Here is a 16,238-nt window from a genome sequence, read left to right as displayed (position 1 = left end):
ACAGGAACACATCCAGACAGGCATTGAAAGGCTCTAGAGAAGGAGACTCCACAACCTCTCTGGGCAGCCTGTAGCAGTGCTCTGGGACCCTCACAGTCAAGAAGTTCCCTCTTGTGTTGAGCTGGAACCTCCTGTGCTGCAGCTTCCATCCATTGCTCCTTGTCCTGTCCCAGGGAGCAGTGAGCAGAGCCTGTCCCCACTCCTGGCAGCCCTCAGATACTTATAAACATTTATCAAATCCCCTCTCAGTCTTCTCTTTTCCAGACTAAAAAGCCCCAAATTTCCCAGCCTCTCCTAATAACCCATGCCCTCCAGTCCCCTAATCATCCTCGTAGCTCTCCCCTGGACCCTCTCCAGCAGATCCCTGTCTCTCTTCAACTGGGGAGCCCAAAACTGAGGAGCCCAGAACTGTTGCTTACATATGATAACAACAACATAGACATTTCCATTCTGCCATGGAGGAAGTATTTTCACATTCTTTAATCTACTGTGTTAAGGGAGACTTTTGAGTTTAGCTTAATTAATTGTTTGACTTCCTAGAGGCTAGAGGTTTTATATAGTTCAATGGCATTCAACAAGCAGAGACAAGATGTAAAGCCTTCACGTGGTTTCAGTCTTATTATCTGAACACTGAATGCTTCGTTTTGCTTGACTTCCAGCTTCTAAGTTGAACAAAAATAGCACAATGGTTATCCACAGAGCGTGCTGTTGCCGAGTTCATTGTCATTAGAAAAGAGGTGGCCTAGTTTGTGACTAAGAAACAACAAAAATGACATTTTAAACACACATGAAACTGCTGGTTTTTTTTTAATCAGATGACATTATCCTGCAGAAGACTAAGTGAATCTGTGTGCTCCCACTGCAACAAGGATTATCATCAAACATATCCAACCACTCGTTCTATAAAATATTAGTTTAAGATCTCCAGAAAGATAAATCTCTAAGATTCCTCAAAGCTCCAAATGGAAGGGGGAAAAAATCAAAACCAAATCAGTCTTGAAAGCATTAGTAAAGCATTTTACTCCGGTGGACTGTACCAAGAGCAGCATGGCCAGCAGGGCAAGGGAGGGGATTCTCCCCCTTTACTCTGCTCTCATGAGCCCCCACCTGGAACACTGTTCTGAAATCTCCAACACAGGAAGGACATGGAACTCCTGGAGTGAGTCCAGAGGAGACCATAAAGATGCTCAGAGGGCTGCAGCAGCTCTGCTGTGAGGACAGGCTGAGAAAGTTTGGGCTCTGCAGCTTGGAGAAGAGAAGGATTCCAGGAGACCTTGGAGTGGCCTTCTAGTATCTGAAGGGGGCTACAGGAGGGCTGGGGAGGGATTATTTACAAGGTCTTGCAATAACAGGATGAGGAGTAATGGACTTAAACTGGCAGAGGGGAGATTTAAACTGGATGTTGGAAGGAAGCTCATTCCAGTCAGAGTGGTGAGACACAGGAATGGGTTGCTCAGGGTGGTGGTGGATGCTCCCCCCTTGGAGGTATTCAAGGCCAGGTTGGATGAGTCCTTAAGTGACCTGTTCTAGTGGGATGTGTCCCTGCCTATGGCAGGGGGTTGGAACTGGTTGAGCTTTGAGGTCCCTTCCAACACAAACCATTCTATGAACCTATGATCTATGACCAGGAAAGAAGGACAGGGTTTTTTTTCCCCTTGATTTATCCAAGATAGTAGGAAGAATCCTTCAAGATCTAAGAATACCAGCAGCAACATTTACTTTTCTGCATCCATAATGCCCTTTGTGACCTAATCTTCAAGAGTCAAAATGTGTAGTACATCATATACATGAAAGCAATAAAGTCTCCACATCCAAGGGATGAAAGAAACAGTCACATCTTCCACCTAGAAGTCATTGCTTCGTGCAGTGGTGGAAGACACTCAGATGCCACAGCAGAAAAATATCAACAGAAGTATTACAGAGGTGTCCATATTAACTTACCAGTTAAAGGACACATGGAAATGCCATCTTAAAACATCACAAAAAAACAGTTTTTGAAGTTGTTCAGGCTTCAACTTTAGCAAGAAACTCTTCAAAGGAAAATTCATGTTATCCAAGTTCAGCTTGATTATCTCTCTGAGATTTGAGGCCAAGCAGAATGGTGCTTAAATGACAAAGAAAATATACAGGCATACAAAGACAACTCAGAAAGTCATTATCAGATAAAGAAAGTGTTGAGAGATGGAACAAATTTTCAATATAACTGATGCAATTAAGTGGTATAAATGTATTTAAGAACATTAAAAGTGCAGATGACAGAAGAATACAAAAGCATGACTGATGGAACACAGCAGAAAACCTGGAGGCTAATCCATGCAATGATAGGGTGGTGAAACCAACCCAACAGACATACATCTTCAGAGCTTAATTAGATCACAGCAATCTTTGCCTCAGGAGATTTAAATGCTAGGCTTATGAAGCTGTTGAAAAATTAGAAGTTACTTATTTTGAGGTAAAAATTGTTGGTGGAAAGATACTTAATATGAAGGTGATGCCCAGATGAAAGGGAGAAAGGGGATCTAATTGACAAGCAAGCAATGTGCCCAAGTGGCAGAGAAAGCTAATGGCATCCTGGCTGTGTCCAGCAGGAGCAGAGAGGTGACTGTTACACTTGCACTCTGCTCTGGTAAGGCCATATCTCAAGTATTGTGCTCATTTTTGTGCACTGCAATACAAGAGGGGTATGGAGGTGCTGGAGCCAGTACAAGAGAGAGCAACGAAGCTGCAGAAGGCTCTGGAGAATAAATCTGATGAAAAGCAACTGAAGGAGCTGGGGCTGGTTAGCTTGTGAAAGGGGAGGCTGAAAGGAGACCTCATCACTGCCTACAGCTACCAGAAAGGAGGTTGTGGAGAGGTCAGTGCTGGTCCCTTCTTATAGGTAACTAGTGACAGAACAAGAAGGAACGGCCTCAAGCCACAAACTAAACTGGGTAGGTTTAGAATGGACATTGGGAAAAATTTCTTCACTGCAAGAGTGGTCAGGCATTGGTATGGGCTGCCCAGGGAGGTGGCAGAGTCACCAACCCTGGATGTCTTAGGGGATGTTTGGATGTGGTGCTTGGGGATATGGTGTAGGGTGAACCTTGTAGAGTAGGGCTAATGGTTGGACTTGGTGATCCTGAGGGACTTTTCCAAGCTGAATATTCCTTTGTATGATTCTGTGTGAAGATACATTCCCAGTGAGAAAATCTCACCTTGGAAGAAGCTGGGTGCCACCCACAGAAGTACCACCATGTAGCAAGCTGAAGACATGCACTCTTTAGCCAACAAATCTACTCCACTCACAGTTCTGGGTTTGGTTAAGCCTTGCTTCAGCACAGAACAACCATTATTTTGCTCTTAACTATAAAGAGCTTTATTTACATTCTGATTAAGGCATGACATGCTGGTTCAAAAATAGATTACCTCAATACAAATGCATTATTTTATTAGAGTTTGATTTCTACCAAATAGAAAACAGGGGAGGGTAGTATTTGAATTTATTTTTGCTAGGTCTCTTCAAACCATTTCTCTTTGCAAAATTGAATGAAACATCTACTGAACAGGTTGGGTGTTTTTTTTTTTTTTCCCTTGGTCATTACAGGTAATATTTGTGCTACATTTCCCCAAGTCTTTGTAAAAATTGAGTTTGCATCATTTTCCCTAAGCAATTTTCTGTGCCACACTCTATTGAAAGACCTATACAGAAGTTTTATATACATTAGTTGGAAAGAACACTGAGATAATGTGTTTATTAAAGCCAACATGCAATACTACAAAGCATTTTAAAGGCTAGAACAGACAAAAATAATGGTTCCCTCTTTCTAAAGTGCATTTTCTTCATCTGTAATAGATTCTGGAATTGCTTAATCTCTTGACAAAAACTCCATAAATTACAATACTCCTCTAATGATCACAGGGCATTTCTTTCACTCTCAGGACATTACCACTCTAGTGAGAATTATGGTCACACTTTAAGAGGATTTGATTCAGTATTAGAGCAGGGATTGTGTGTTAATTAAATACCAATTGATTATTTTAAATGCATGTGCTGAGTTTTAATGCTTTTATGTGAGATCTATAGATATGTAGATCTTGATTACAGTGTTTTGTGTTATAGATTACAGGCACTGGTGCAACAGAAAATGTTTGAGTGATGCTGGGAAGTGAATAAGACAACGGCTTGATGTTCAAGGACACCATGGCAGAGGTAGTTTAATGAATATTCCCTGTTATGTCATATTGATCAATAGTTGTGGTGCTTAACACAGTCATTTAGAAGTTCTACTAGGTGTAAAGGCTTAGATCTGCTCTTGTTTTGCACTACATGAGCAAGCTACCATACTCCTCTTGCTGCACACAAGCCCAGAAAGCCAAGGACATACTGGCCTTCAAAGAAATGTATTTGGGTCCATCTTTATAGTCCACGACATAGGAAGGACATGGACCTGGTGGAGAGAGTCCAGAGAAGGGCTACCAATTTATCAGATGGCTGGAATATCTCTCCTATGAAGACAGGCTGAGAGTTGGGATTGTTGAGCCTAGAGGAGAAAGGTTCCAGAGAGACCTTAGAGCAGTTTTCCAGTACCTGAAGTAAAAGAAAGCTGGGGAGAGACTGTTTACCAGGGCAGGTGGCAACAGGACAAGAGGCAATGGTTTGAAACTGGCAAACAGTAGACTTTGACAGGACATTAAGAAGAAGTTCTTGATCATGAGGGTGGTGGAACACCGCAACAGGTCACCTCAGGGGGTTGGGGCCCCAACCTTGGAGGCATTCGATGTCAGGCTTGATGGAGCTCTGAGCAATCTTATCTAGTTGGGGATGACCCTTCCTACACAGGGTATTATCTTTCTCTGATTCCAAAATGCAACCAGTGGCACAAATATTTTTACCATGCTTTCTTTTAAGGAAGAAAAAACATATGAAGAAAGGCTGCAATTTGTCTTCTCACACCCTGAGGCAAATAGGATTTTGTCAAATCTTTAGCTCTATAGCTAGTGTGGATGAACAATGGAGTTTTGCTCCTCTAAAGCATCAAGTCAAGCACTCCTCCTTATTTCTGGTTCATACTTGCTTGATTGGAGACTGGATAAAGGCTTCAGTTTCTCAGGGAAATATAAACAGTCTCTGGCAATTAGCAAGGGTTTTGCTGGAGTTTAGTTTATTAAGGGGGATGCTGGGAAAGAAAAATCATCATAGAATCATAGGATCAACCAGCTTGGAAGAGACCTCCAAGGTCATCCAGTCCAACCTATCACCCAGCACAAGACAAACAGTCTCATGGATAGGAAGTGACAGAGTAACTAGTAAGGGTATTAATAACACCTGACTTGGGGGATCAATTTAGAATCATGGAATAGAATCAGTCAGAATTGGAAGGGACCACAAGGATCATCGTGTAGATCTGTGTTGAGATGTGAGCTGCAGATGAGACTCAAGTCATCATTTCATGCTTCTCATTTAGCAGAACTCTTTTTGGGTACTCTGCTAGCTGAACCATCATGTCTGTACGTAGGTGTGGAAAGTTCTTCTACCAAGAACAACAGATAAAGCTTGAAACAAAAGATTACAGGAATAACCCAAATGGCAGTATGTGCCAGTGCTAACATAATAGGTATTACTCCTGTAAAAAAACATTGATTTTAACATTGTTCCAGATTAGAGATGTGCAAACAACTCATTCCATTGATTTAATTAAATACTATCTGAAGCAGAAAAACAGCACATTGTCTTTCTATTTCTTCCCCATTAGGCTGTTTTCTATGGTAAGAACTTCAGGGTTTAAATATATAAGTGCCTGAGACTATGGCATATTATAGCAGGGATGAAAATGACTCTAATACCATGTGGACAATAGCAGCTGTTTTTATCTTCTCTGCCAGATTTATTTTTGGCACCATTCCTGCTCTTCCCTGTGTGCAGACTCAGTGGGGTGAGGATATCAAGACTGAGTTTGTGTGAGTGGCCATTGCCAAAGTTCTGCCTATCAGTTGAAGAGGAAGAAAAAAGAGAGTGTAGATTTCAACAGACACTGGGCTGAGAAGCCTGAAAGCAGAAGTTGTGTTTTGCTGCAGAATGGGTGTCTAACACACAGACAATGGCAGGCCAAGCTTTGGTGTGCAGGTCTGCCTGTATCCCTTCTCAGGAGGCATCAAGGCTGTGGGGGAGAGGCCAGAAAACCACCCCCACAGTCAGGCATCCTGGGCTGCATTCAGAGGAAGTTTGTCCTCAGGTCCAGGGAGGTGATCCTTCCCCTTTACTCGGTACTGGTGAGTCCACACCTGGAGTACAACATCTACTTCTGGATTCAACACAGGAAACATTGATTTACTCAACAGCATCTATCCAGCAGGGAGCCATGAAGAAGATGAAAGGACTGGAATATTTCACCTGTGAGTAAAAGCTGAGACCTGGGACTTCTCTACCTGGAGAAGAGAAAGCTCAGTGGGGATCTTATCAATGTCTACAAATACCTGAAAGTGAGGGTACAGAAAGAGGATGGAGGCAAGCCATGCTCTGCAAATGTCAGGCTTTGCCTTTCACAAACTAATCAAAAATCACTGTGTGCCAGTGTGCACTCAGATGGGCAAGCAAGCTGCAATACCTTATGAATATTTCCATAGACCACCACATCAGTGAGACCCTTTGAAGTAAATTATTCTCATGGAGGAAAGAAAGCCACCTGCTACCCCTTTATTTCAGGGGCAAGATCCATGTTTTCCACTTAGATTGTTTCACTACCCCCTTTCTTCCCCTTCCTGGGGACACCAAGGGAGTAAAAATTCCTGCACTAGGTAGTCAAACCTAGCATGAATGCATGAAGCTATTCAAGAATGCAGAGAGAATTTTGTTTCTCCCTCCTTCCCAGCAGGGTTGCACCTGACTCTGCTAAATCCCAACCTTCAGTGCTTCAACTGTCAAATAATAGATATTTATTCATTTTTTAAGGTCATTGACCCTTTAGAAAGAACACTGCAAATGTGAGGGATGTTGCTTTCTCTGAAATAGAAGTCCAAATTCAGTATATTTTACCCATTCATACAAGACTGAGAGCCTGTAGCATTGACACTAGGAACAGGCTTGAGTTTTGTGGGACTGTTTTACTTGCTTCTGATTAATTTTAATATTATTCTCTTTTCTCACAGCTCTCCATCAATATTATGTATAACTCCATGACTGGCTGGAAAAACTGTAGCTAAAGTTATGTGAAAAGCCAATTACACTGTATATCTTATTCTACTCACTGGGTACAAGACAAAGCTCCACTTGAAAGTTGGGAAATTAGGTATTATCTCTGCTATTCAGTAGTGAACAATAACAGGTTCTTCATATTGCAAGATAAGCAGAGAAAAAACCTGAGGAGCCCTTTATCAGTGAAAAATACTCTAAGAACAATACATATGCATTTGGTTGGAAATAGAGAGTGATTACATTTTAACTGAAGTTAAGGGAAAGAGCTGCTTTCAAATCTTAGGAAAAAAAGAAAGCCTGATAAATACATTCTACCAGGAGAAACACTTCAATCATATGGGCTGTCTCTTGTCATGGTGTGGTTGCAGTTTGCAATGACTGGACTTGGATAAATAACTCCAGAGAGAAAATATTCCTTCTGCATGTGGTGCTTGTTAGTCACATCCCAATAGGGCTCAGGGAGAGAAAAAGGGAAGCAAGGTCAAACACATTGTTAAGACCAGGAACAACACATAGGCAAACTTCTGTGCACGCCCCTTGCAGCTACAGGAGGTTGGAATGAGGTGGGGGGTGGTCTCCTCTCCCCAGAATCAGCTGACAGGATGAAAGGAAATGGCCTAACATTGCACCAGGGAAGGGTTAGACTTTAATTAGGAAAAAAAATCTTGCCTACAAGGGTGGTCAGGCATTGGAAGAGGAGGTGGAGTCATCTTCCTGGAGGTGTTTCTGGACATGGCAGATCAGGACATTTTAATAGCCATGGTAGTCTTTAGTTAAAGATTGATAACATCATGATCTTAGAACTCTTTTGGTTGGGGTAGACCTTCATGATTCTGTGATTTCACAATACAGTTTTTTTTCAGGGGATGTGTATCTCCCAGCTGCTTATTCTGAGAATTCAGATAGTTATGGATGCATAGAAGCTCCTCACTTCAGTCATGAAAGAGGTACAAACACTTTTGATCTGGTTCCCCAAATCAAAAATAAGAAATGGGAAAATCCAGTGGAGGGCCACAAGGATGCCAAGAGGACTGGAACATCTCTCCACGAGGAAAGGCTGAGAGATCTCAGTCTCTTTAACCTGGAAAGAGAAGATCACATCACTGTTTATCAATATCTAAAGGGTAGAAGTTTAGAAAAATTGACTAGGTTCTTCTCAGTGGTGCCCAGTGATAGGACAAGGGGCAACAGAGACAAACAAGAACACAGGAGGTTTCACTTGAATTCAAAGAGAAAATCCTTTACCTTAAGAACACAGGAGGTTTCACTTGAATTCAAAGAGAAAATCCTTTACTTTAAGGGTGCTACTGTACCAGAACAGGCTGCCCAGAGCTGCTATAAAGCATCCTTGTCTGAAGGCTTGCAAAACCTGTCTGGTCACAGTCCTGCATCCAAGGAGAATGGCATTTCTACTCCAATGAGAATGACATCTCATAGGCCGGACTAGATTTAGGCAAGAGGTTTGACCTAGGCTACAGGCAAGAGAAGATCTTGTCTCAGCATCTTCAGTAGGCACCTAACATTTGTTCCTGTTACTCCTTTGGAGTTTTAAGTCATGAACCTCTAAACCTTATGGGGTGCAGAAGAGCACTGAAAAACAGACTCTCAACCTTTGGAGTGTGACCTGCACGGTAGCATTGGTCCTTTATCTATCTGGGAACAAACTAAGGTGTTTCCCCAACCCATCCACAGAGTACCTGAACAATTGCAGCTTGCAGGCATGAAAGTGTGACATGAGACTGCTCAGTTCACTTGAAGATTACTACAGTTTGAAGTTGAAACACATGGTTAGAGATGGTAGTTTTCAAAAGTCACTGACTGTTAAGTAGATTAATTAAGTCAAATCCTGAACCCCATCCTCCCCACCTACTGCTCAGACTTTACCTCCTGCTGAATAGGGCAAGGTTTAGCTTACTTACAGAACAAGACAGGGTTTTAGCTACTCCTACATAAAAAGAGCCTCAATGAGACTTGAGTTTTACTCCATCTTCCTTCTCAGGGACTCTCAAACGTTTCTTCCATGCTGATTCAGTTCTTCTCAAGACGCTTCCCAGATGTCCTCCTGGTGTTTCTGCAGTCTTGGAGCTGAACACAAAGCAACAGCTAAACAGAGAACAACTCAGCCTAAAGCAAGAGGCACAACCACCACCCGTGACTGATGATGGTACAATGAGCATTAAATGGCTATGGTCCCTAACACCGGGGGGGCACACCAGGCCCCCCCGGCCTTTAGATCCCCTCCACCAGTCACCCAGTGGACACCACAGGCACTCACCAGTGATGCGAGGAGGATCCCTCTGCCCAAACGGGCAAGCTGAGGGCTTCTGCCTACTCTGGGCCACTTATAAAGGGCAAAGGGCTGGGAGGGTGAAGTGGCCACAGCTGGGGTGGGAGGAGACTCCAACAGCACTCAGGTGCTCTGGGTTTGGGGGGAAACAGGGGAAAATGCTGTGTGGGCTGGGAAAGGCACAGCTATGGTGGAAAAGGGCAGGGGGTGCTGAAAGGACAGAGATGGAGAGGAAAAGGAAAGATGAAGATGAAAGGAAGATGGAGAGGAAGAGAGAGAGAGATGGGGTTTGAAGAGAGGTAAAAATAAATAGTAAAAATGAAAACGGGTCTGTAATGTTTGCACTGAAACCAGGCTTTTTGTGACCAACTCTTTGTTGTTTCTGCTTGCAATAGTAACCAGACATCTTCACTGGCTCATCCTATTGGCTGAAGAAGAGCAAGTCACAGCTGTCAAAGGGGAAAATAAGAGGAAATAAAGAGGAAACCCAAGAAATAAAAGTCAGAAAGAGAAACAAATGCAAAATACAAATATATATATATATATACACAAAGCGTGAGATCTTTCAGCAAGTTCTGCATGGGCCAGCAATGTGCCCTTATGGCCAAGAGGGCCAGTGGCATCCTGGGGTGCCAGCAGGTCTACACCTGCAATAATGTGTCCAGTTTTGAGCTCCCCAGTTCAACAGAGACAGGGATCTGCTGGAGAGAGTCTAATGGAGAGTCACGGGAGGATGATCTTGAGCATCTTCTTTATAAAGAGACACTGAGAGCCCTGGGGCTGTTTAGACTGGAGAAGAGAAGACTGGGAGGAGATCTAATCAATGTCTATAAATATCTGAGGCTGGGTGTCAGGGGGCCAGGGCCAATCTCTCTTCAGTGGTGTGTACTAATAAGGCAAGGAGCAACAGCTACAATCTGGAACATAGAAGGTTTCACCTCAACATGAGGAGAAACTCCTCTACAGTGAAAGTGACAGAGCCCCAGAGCAGGCCACCCAGAGAGGCTGTGCAGTCTCTTTGGAGACTTTCCAAACCCTCCTGGGTGTGCTCCTCTGCAATCAGCTCTAGGCAAATCTGCTCTAGGAATGTGGGGCTAGATGATCTCCCTTGCAGCCACCACCGTTCTGTGATTCTGTGAGCTATGAGGGATGGCAACTTCAACAAAATGTTTGCTATGTGAAGAAGAAAGAATGATGTGCTCTTGATAGAGAGGAAGGAAAGCAATATCAGAGGAGAGATGTAATGCTGACAGAACATCTGGGCTACTAAGAGCAGAAGGAATGTGCACATGTGAACACTGGAAGAAATGAGACTAGAATGTTCTTGGTGTTTATTGAGTCTTCAGGCAGAAATGCAGCCAGAGAAAACAGCAATCTTTTGAGCTGCTCAGCTCCATTTTGCAAACCACAGACGTGGAAAGTGAGCCACCCAAAATTTCAACCTGCTGTGATTCATTTCTCTGTGATTTTGATACATGACTAGATGCCTCAGAGTGTGCTTTATGTTATGTGGTATGAGAAGGGAGATGTCTAGTCTAGGACACATGGGTGAGTGGGTTGGAGGAATCTATTCTAACATACGTTAAACTCAGACTAGGCTTCATAAAATAAGGCATTCCAACTCATTCTCAAACCCACATTGCCAGGGAGAGAAGTATATAAATATATGCATGTGTGCTTCTAACGTACCCTACCATGGCAAGCTATTAACCAGCCTGAATTTCAAGAAGTTTTAGTTGTGCAGAAGTCAATCCATATTTGAAGTACTTGCATGTTTTAAACCAGCATCAGGAGAAGTGTGGCCAGCAAGTCGAGGGAGGTGATTCTCCCCTTCTACTCTGCTCTGCTGAGACCCCACCTGGAGTACTGCATCCAGTTCTGGAGCTCCTACTACAAGAGGGATGTGGAGATGCTGGAGTGTGTCCAGAGCAGGGCCAGGAGGATGCTCAGAGGGCTGCAGCAGCTCTGCTGTGAGCACAGACTGAAAGAGTTGGGGCTGTGCAGGCTGGAGAAGAGGAGGCTCCCAGGGGGCCTTCTTGTGGCCTTCCAGGATCTGAAGGGGGCCTACAGAAAAGCTGGGGAGGGATTTTTTAGGCTGTCAGGGAGTGCCAGGACTGGGGGGAATGGAGCACAGCTGGAGGTGGAGAGAGTGAGGCTGGAGTGAGGAGGAAGTTGTTGAGCAGGAGAGTGGTGAGAGGCTGGAATGGGTTGAGGCCCCATGGCTGGAGGTGTTTAAGGCCAGGCTGGCTGAGGCTATGGGCAGCCTGCTCTAGGGTAGGATGTCCCTGGGCATGGCAGGGGGTTGGAAGTAGATGATCCTTGTGGTCCCTTCCAACTCTGACTAATGCTATGGTTCTATGATTCTATCAAGCTGCTGAGTCCACAGCAGAATATTTCATGTCTCTCAGCAGTCATCAGTACCCATGCTTTGGTCTCCCCATCCACCACAGAATCACAGAAGCACAGAATGGTAGTAATTGGAAGGGACATCTGGAGAGGAGATCAGCCCCACTGCTAACGCAGGTTCTTCTAGATCAGTTGCACAAAATCACAGAACTTTAGAGGTTGGTAGGGACCTCCAGAGATCACTGAGTCCAACCCACCCCTGCCCCGACCCCTGCCAAGGCAGGATCACCCAGGGTAGTCTGAACAGGAATGCATCCAGGTGGGTTTGGAAAGTCTCTGCAAAAGGAGACTCCACAACCTCTCTGGGCAGCCTGCTTCGGGTCTGTCACCCTCACTGTAAAGAAGTTTCTCCTCATGATGAGATGAAACCCTCTGTGTTCCAGATTGTATCCATCACTCCTCATCTTATTAGTGCACACCACCAAAAAGAGTTTGGTCTCAGCCACCTGATGCCCAGCCTCAGATATTTACAGACACTGATCAGATCCCCTCTCTGCCTTCTCCTCCCCAGACTAAACAGCCCCAGGCCTCTCAGTCTCTCTTCATAGGGAAGATGCTCAAGATCATCCTCCCCTGGCTCTCCATTGGACTCTCTGCAGCAGGTCTCTGTCTCTCTGGAATTGGAGAGCGGGGTAGTTCAAGGGATCCCAGGTCTCCCTTAACAGGACCAGAGGGACAAAGGCTGTCCCAGGGGGATGAACCTGCTCCTCCCAGGAGATTGTCATACTGTTATTCTCTTCTGTATTCCAGTATCACAACTTAAAAGGCAGTGCCTGAGTGACCCCCTTCCCTCCTCCTGCCTGCCTTTCTTCACCCCTCTCTGGGATCAGCACACATATTCCTTGGCTCATGGCTCATGGGGAGATGACTCCTGGCTGGCAGGGAATTGAGCTGTGCCATGCAGCCTACTGAGGCCTGGCAGGCTCCAGCTGGGGAGGGCAGTTTCGGGCTCCCCTCAGGCCAGCTGAGAGTGGAAGGGGTGGAGGATTCTAGAAGGCCAGTTTGTGCTCAGGGAGCTTTCACTTGTTCTGCCTGATTGCCTCTACTGTGTATGCTCTTGTAAAGAGAATTTCTCTTTGAACTTCTAATCAGTGTGCAGTATCCTCATTCTTACTCCTGGGAGGGGTAAGAGTCACTTCTGTCCTGCAGTCCTGGGTACCCTCATGGCCCCAGACTGGGGCAGGGAGCCCAAAACTGGGCACAGTATTGCAGGTGTAGACCTGCTGGCACCCCAGGATGCCACTGGCCCTCTTGGCCACAAGGGCACATTGCTGGCCCATGCAGAACTTGCTGAAAGATCTCACGTTTTGTATAAATACATTTATAATTTGTATTTCTTTCTCTTTTGCACTTTTATTTCTTAATTTTTCTCTTTATTATTTCCTATTTTTTTTCCTCTTTGACAGCTGTGACTTGCTCTTCTTCAGCCAATAGGATGAGCCAGTGAAGATGTCTGGTTACTATTGCAAGCAGAAACAACAAAGAGTTGGTCACAAAAAGCCTGGTTTCAGTGCAAACACTACAGACCCGTTTTCATTTTTACTATTTATTTTTACCTCTCTTCAAACCCCATCTCTCTCTCTCTCTTCCTCTCCATCTTCCTTTCATCTTCATCTTTCCTTTTCCTCTCCATCTCTGTCCTTTCAGCACCCCCTGCCCTTTTCCACCATAGCTGTGCCTTTCCCAGCCCACACAGCATTTTCCCCTGTTTCCCCCCAAACCCAGAGCACCTGAGTGCTGTTGGAGTCTCCTCCCACCCCAGCTGTGGCCACTTCACCCTCCCTGCCCTTTGCCCTTTATAAGTGGCCCAGAGTAGGCAGAAGCCCTCAGCTTGCCCGTTTGGGCAGAGGGATCCTCCTCGCATCACTGGTGAGTGCCTGTGGTGTCCACTGGGTGACTGGTGGAGGGGATCTAAAGGCCGGGGGGGCCTGGTGTGCCCCCCCGGTGTTAGGGACCATAGCCATTTAATGCTCATTGTACCATCATCAGTCACGGGTGGTGGTTGTGCCTCTTGCTTTAGGCTGAGTTGTTCTCTGTTTAGCTGTTGCTTTGTGTTCAGCCCCAAGACTGCAGAAACACCAGGAGGACATCTGGGAAGCGTCTTGAGAAGAACTGAATCAGCATGGAAGGAACGTTTGAGAGTCCCTGAGAAGGAAGATGGAGTAAAACTCAAGTCTCATTGAGGCTCTTTTTATGTAGGAGTAGCTAAAACCCTGTCTTGTTCTGTAAGTAAGCTAAACCTTGCCCTATTCAGCAGGAGGTAAAGTCTGAGCAGTAGGTGAGGAGGATGGGGTTCAGGATTTGACTTAATTAATCTACTTAACAGTCAGTGACTTTTGAAAACTACCATCTCCAACCATGTGTTTCAACTTCAAACTGTAGTAATCTTCAAGTGAACTGAGCAGTCTCATTTCACACTTTCATGCCTGCAAGCTGCAATTGTTCAGGTACTCTGTGGATGGGTTGGGGAAACACCAGGAGGACATCTGGGAAGCATTTTGTGAAGAAGCAGAGGACACTCCACAGTCTCTGGGCAGCCTATTCCAGTTCTCTGTCCCCCTCCTGGTAAAGAAGTCTCTCCTGAATTTCAGGTGATGCTTCCTGTGATGCTACAAAGAGTGAGTTAGACATTTCTGTTTGTCTGCTTGTCCCCTGCCACCGTGTGCATGTCTGAGATCTTGTGCTTTGTCTGCAGGCTTCCTGCATGCTTGGTCCACTCAGAAGTGGTGCAATACACCCTTAATAATATGCCCTGGTTTAAGCCCCATCTGCAATTTCAATGCAGAAAAATGTGAGCTAATGAAAACCAAACAGCTCTTGTTAAACCTCAGATCTATTTTTTGAGTGGAAGTTCTAACCTGGCTTTCTTTTCCGCAGGTCAGCTGAACCAAATCCTAATGGAAACTCACCAGTCTTAAAAGCACAGTGGTGTGCAACCCTGTGATTCATCATCCTGCAAGGCAGAAGTGGAATAATCATTTCCAAAGTAGGAAGTGCCACCATGTGATAGGGAAAAAGCTGACATGGAAAAAAATCGCTCTGCTTTGGACAGTTTTTCAAAGGTTTATCACTCAATACCCCCAGAAAAGTTACTTAAATCAAATTGTAGTTTGTAAGTCTATGCTAAATGCTTGCCCTGAGGTCTTATTCCAATGCCATTCATGCTGATGAAGGCAAAATCCACCAAGGCAGAAAACAGCAGGCTGGAGTAACTAAACTTCAGCTGTGCTAAAATTCACAGCCTTTTGTAATCTCTTTGCTACTGCAAGAAGAATGATGCCAATCAGCCTGGGCTCTCCCTGCTCTTTTTGCTGGCAAATTCTTCTTTGCTCTCTGCCCAAACACTTCCTAGTTGTTAACATCTGCTGTGCCTCTTACAGTCCCTGTTCAACAGATTCAAAAGTTAGGAACCAAAAAGGTTTGATAAATAAAAGACATCAAAATTATAAGAGGCTCTGTCTTTCCACTCAGGATGATGGTTCAGCCTCATAAAGGCTACTGAAATCTCTGTATGGGTTAACATTACTGTTCCCATGCCACATCCTCTTCCTGCCTTCCACATTAAGCTAGTGCCTGATTTATGTCATGAAGCATTACTCTTTATATCCCCTTTCATTTTTTTTCATCTTATCTGAAGATGTTCTCATTATCCATATAAATGCCTGTTTTTCTTTCTGAACTCTGTCTCAGTGAAGTCTTATGGCAGTGGGTTTGACTGATTAATTATGCATTGTATAAAAAAGATACTCCCTTTTATCAGTTGGAATTTATTTCTTTTTGGTTTCATCTGCTGTCTTGTTATTCTTCTCTCGTGGAAGAGGGTGAGGAAGTTTATCTTGGATTAAAATCCCTTCTTAGCATGTTCTCTGTGTGCTCCATTGCTACATCCCCACTAGATATTGCAGCAAGGATCTCAGCATGTCTTGGCTCTTTCAACCTGGAGAAGAGAAGGCTTCAGGGAGACCTTAGAGCACCTTTCCAGTACCTAAGGAGGCTACAGGAAGGCTGGAGAGAGACTTTTTACAGGGGCTCCTAGTGATAGAGTGGGATGGGAGGGATTGAAGCTTGAGGAAGGCAGATTTAGACTGACTATAGGAGGGATTTCTTTGCAGTGGGGGTGGTGAGACACCTGAACAGAATGCCCAGGGATACCCCCTCCTTGGAGGTGTTCAAAACCAGGCTGAACAAAGCCTCCAGCAAGCTGGTCTAGTGGAAGGTGTCCCTGGTCATGGTGGAGGGGGTTGGAACTACATAACTTTCAAGGTCTCTTCCAACCCAAACCATTCTGTAAACCTTTGATTTTTTTTTTTTTTTTTTTTAGAGCTCTGAAAGCTTTCTCAAGGAAAGAGTTTCCAGGATTTTGTCACAATAAAT

General features: G+C 44.5%; 2 long non-coding RNA genes across 5 annotated transcripts; one reads left to right on the top strand and one right to left on the bottom strand.

Annotated features, from left to right (window-relative positions):
- Window positions 1-5,982: 5,982 nt before the first annotated feature.
- On the bottom strand, window positions 5,983-9,498 carry LOC135189907 (uncharacterized). 2 transcript variants are annotated; one of them, XR_010308359.1, is made up of 3 exons: window positions 9,447-9,498; window positions 9,091-9,256; window positions 5,983-8,252 (listed from the first exon to the last, which is right to left on the bottom strand). It is a non-coding gene; the product is annotated as an uncharacterized LOC135189907 (long non-coding RNA). The 2 variants fall into 2 exon arrangements; XR_010308360.1 differs by having other exon boundaries at window positions 9,121-9,256.
- A 4,183-nt stretch (window positions 9,499-13,681) lies between these two features.
- LOC135189773 (uncharacterized) lies at window positions 13,682-15,724 on the top strand. Of its 3 annotated transcripts, XR_010308290.1 has the most exons (5): window positions 13,682-13,733; window positions 13,924-14,089; window positions 14,298-14,482; window positions 14,560-14,655; window positions 14,742-15,724. It is a non-coding gene; the product is annotated as an uncharacterized LOC135189773 (long non-coding RNA). The 3 variants fall into 3 exon arrangements; XR_010308288.1 differs by having other exon boundaries at window positions 13,924-14,482; XR_010308289.1 differs by lacking the exon at window positions 14,560-14,655 and having other exon boundaries at window positions 13,924-14,482.
- The last annotated feature ends 514 nt before the right edge of the window (window positions 15,725-16,238 follow it).

This window comes from Pogoniulus pusillus, chromosome 34, assembly GCF_015220805.1.
Source record: "Pogoniulus pusillus isolate bPogPus1 chromosome 34, bPogPus1.pri, whole genome shotgun sequence".
NCBI classification, from domain to species: Eukaryota; Metazoa; Chordata; class Aves; order Piciformes; family Lybiidae; genus Pogoniulus; species Pogoniulus pusillus.
The sequence above is the reverse complement of the archived record's forward strand: the minus strand, read 5'-3'. Positions and strand labels throughout refer to the sequence as shown.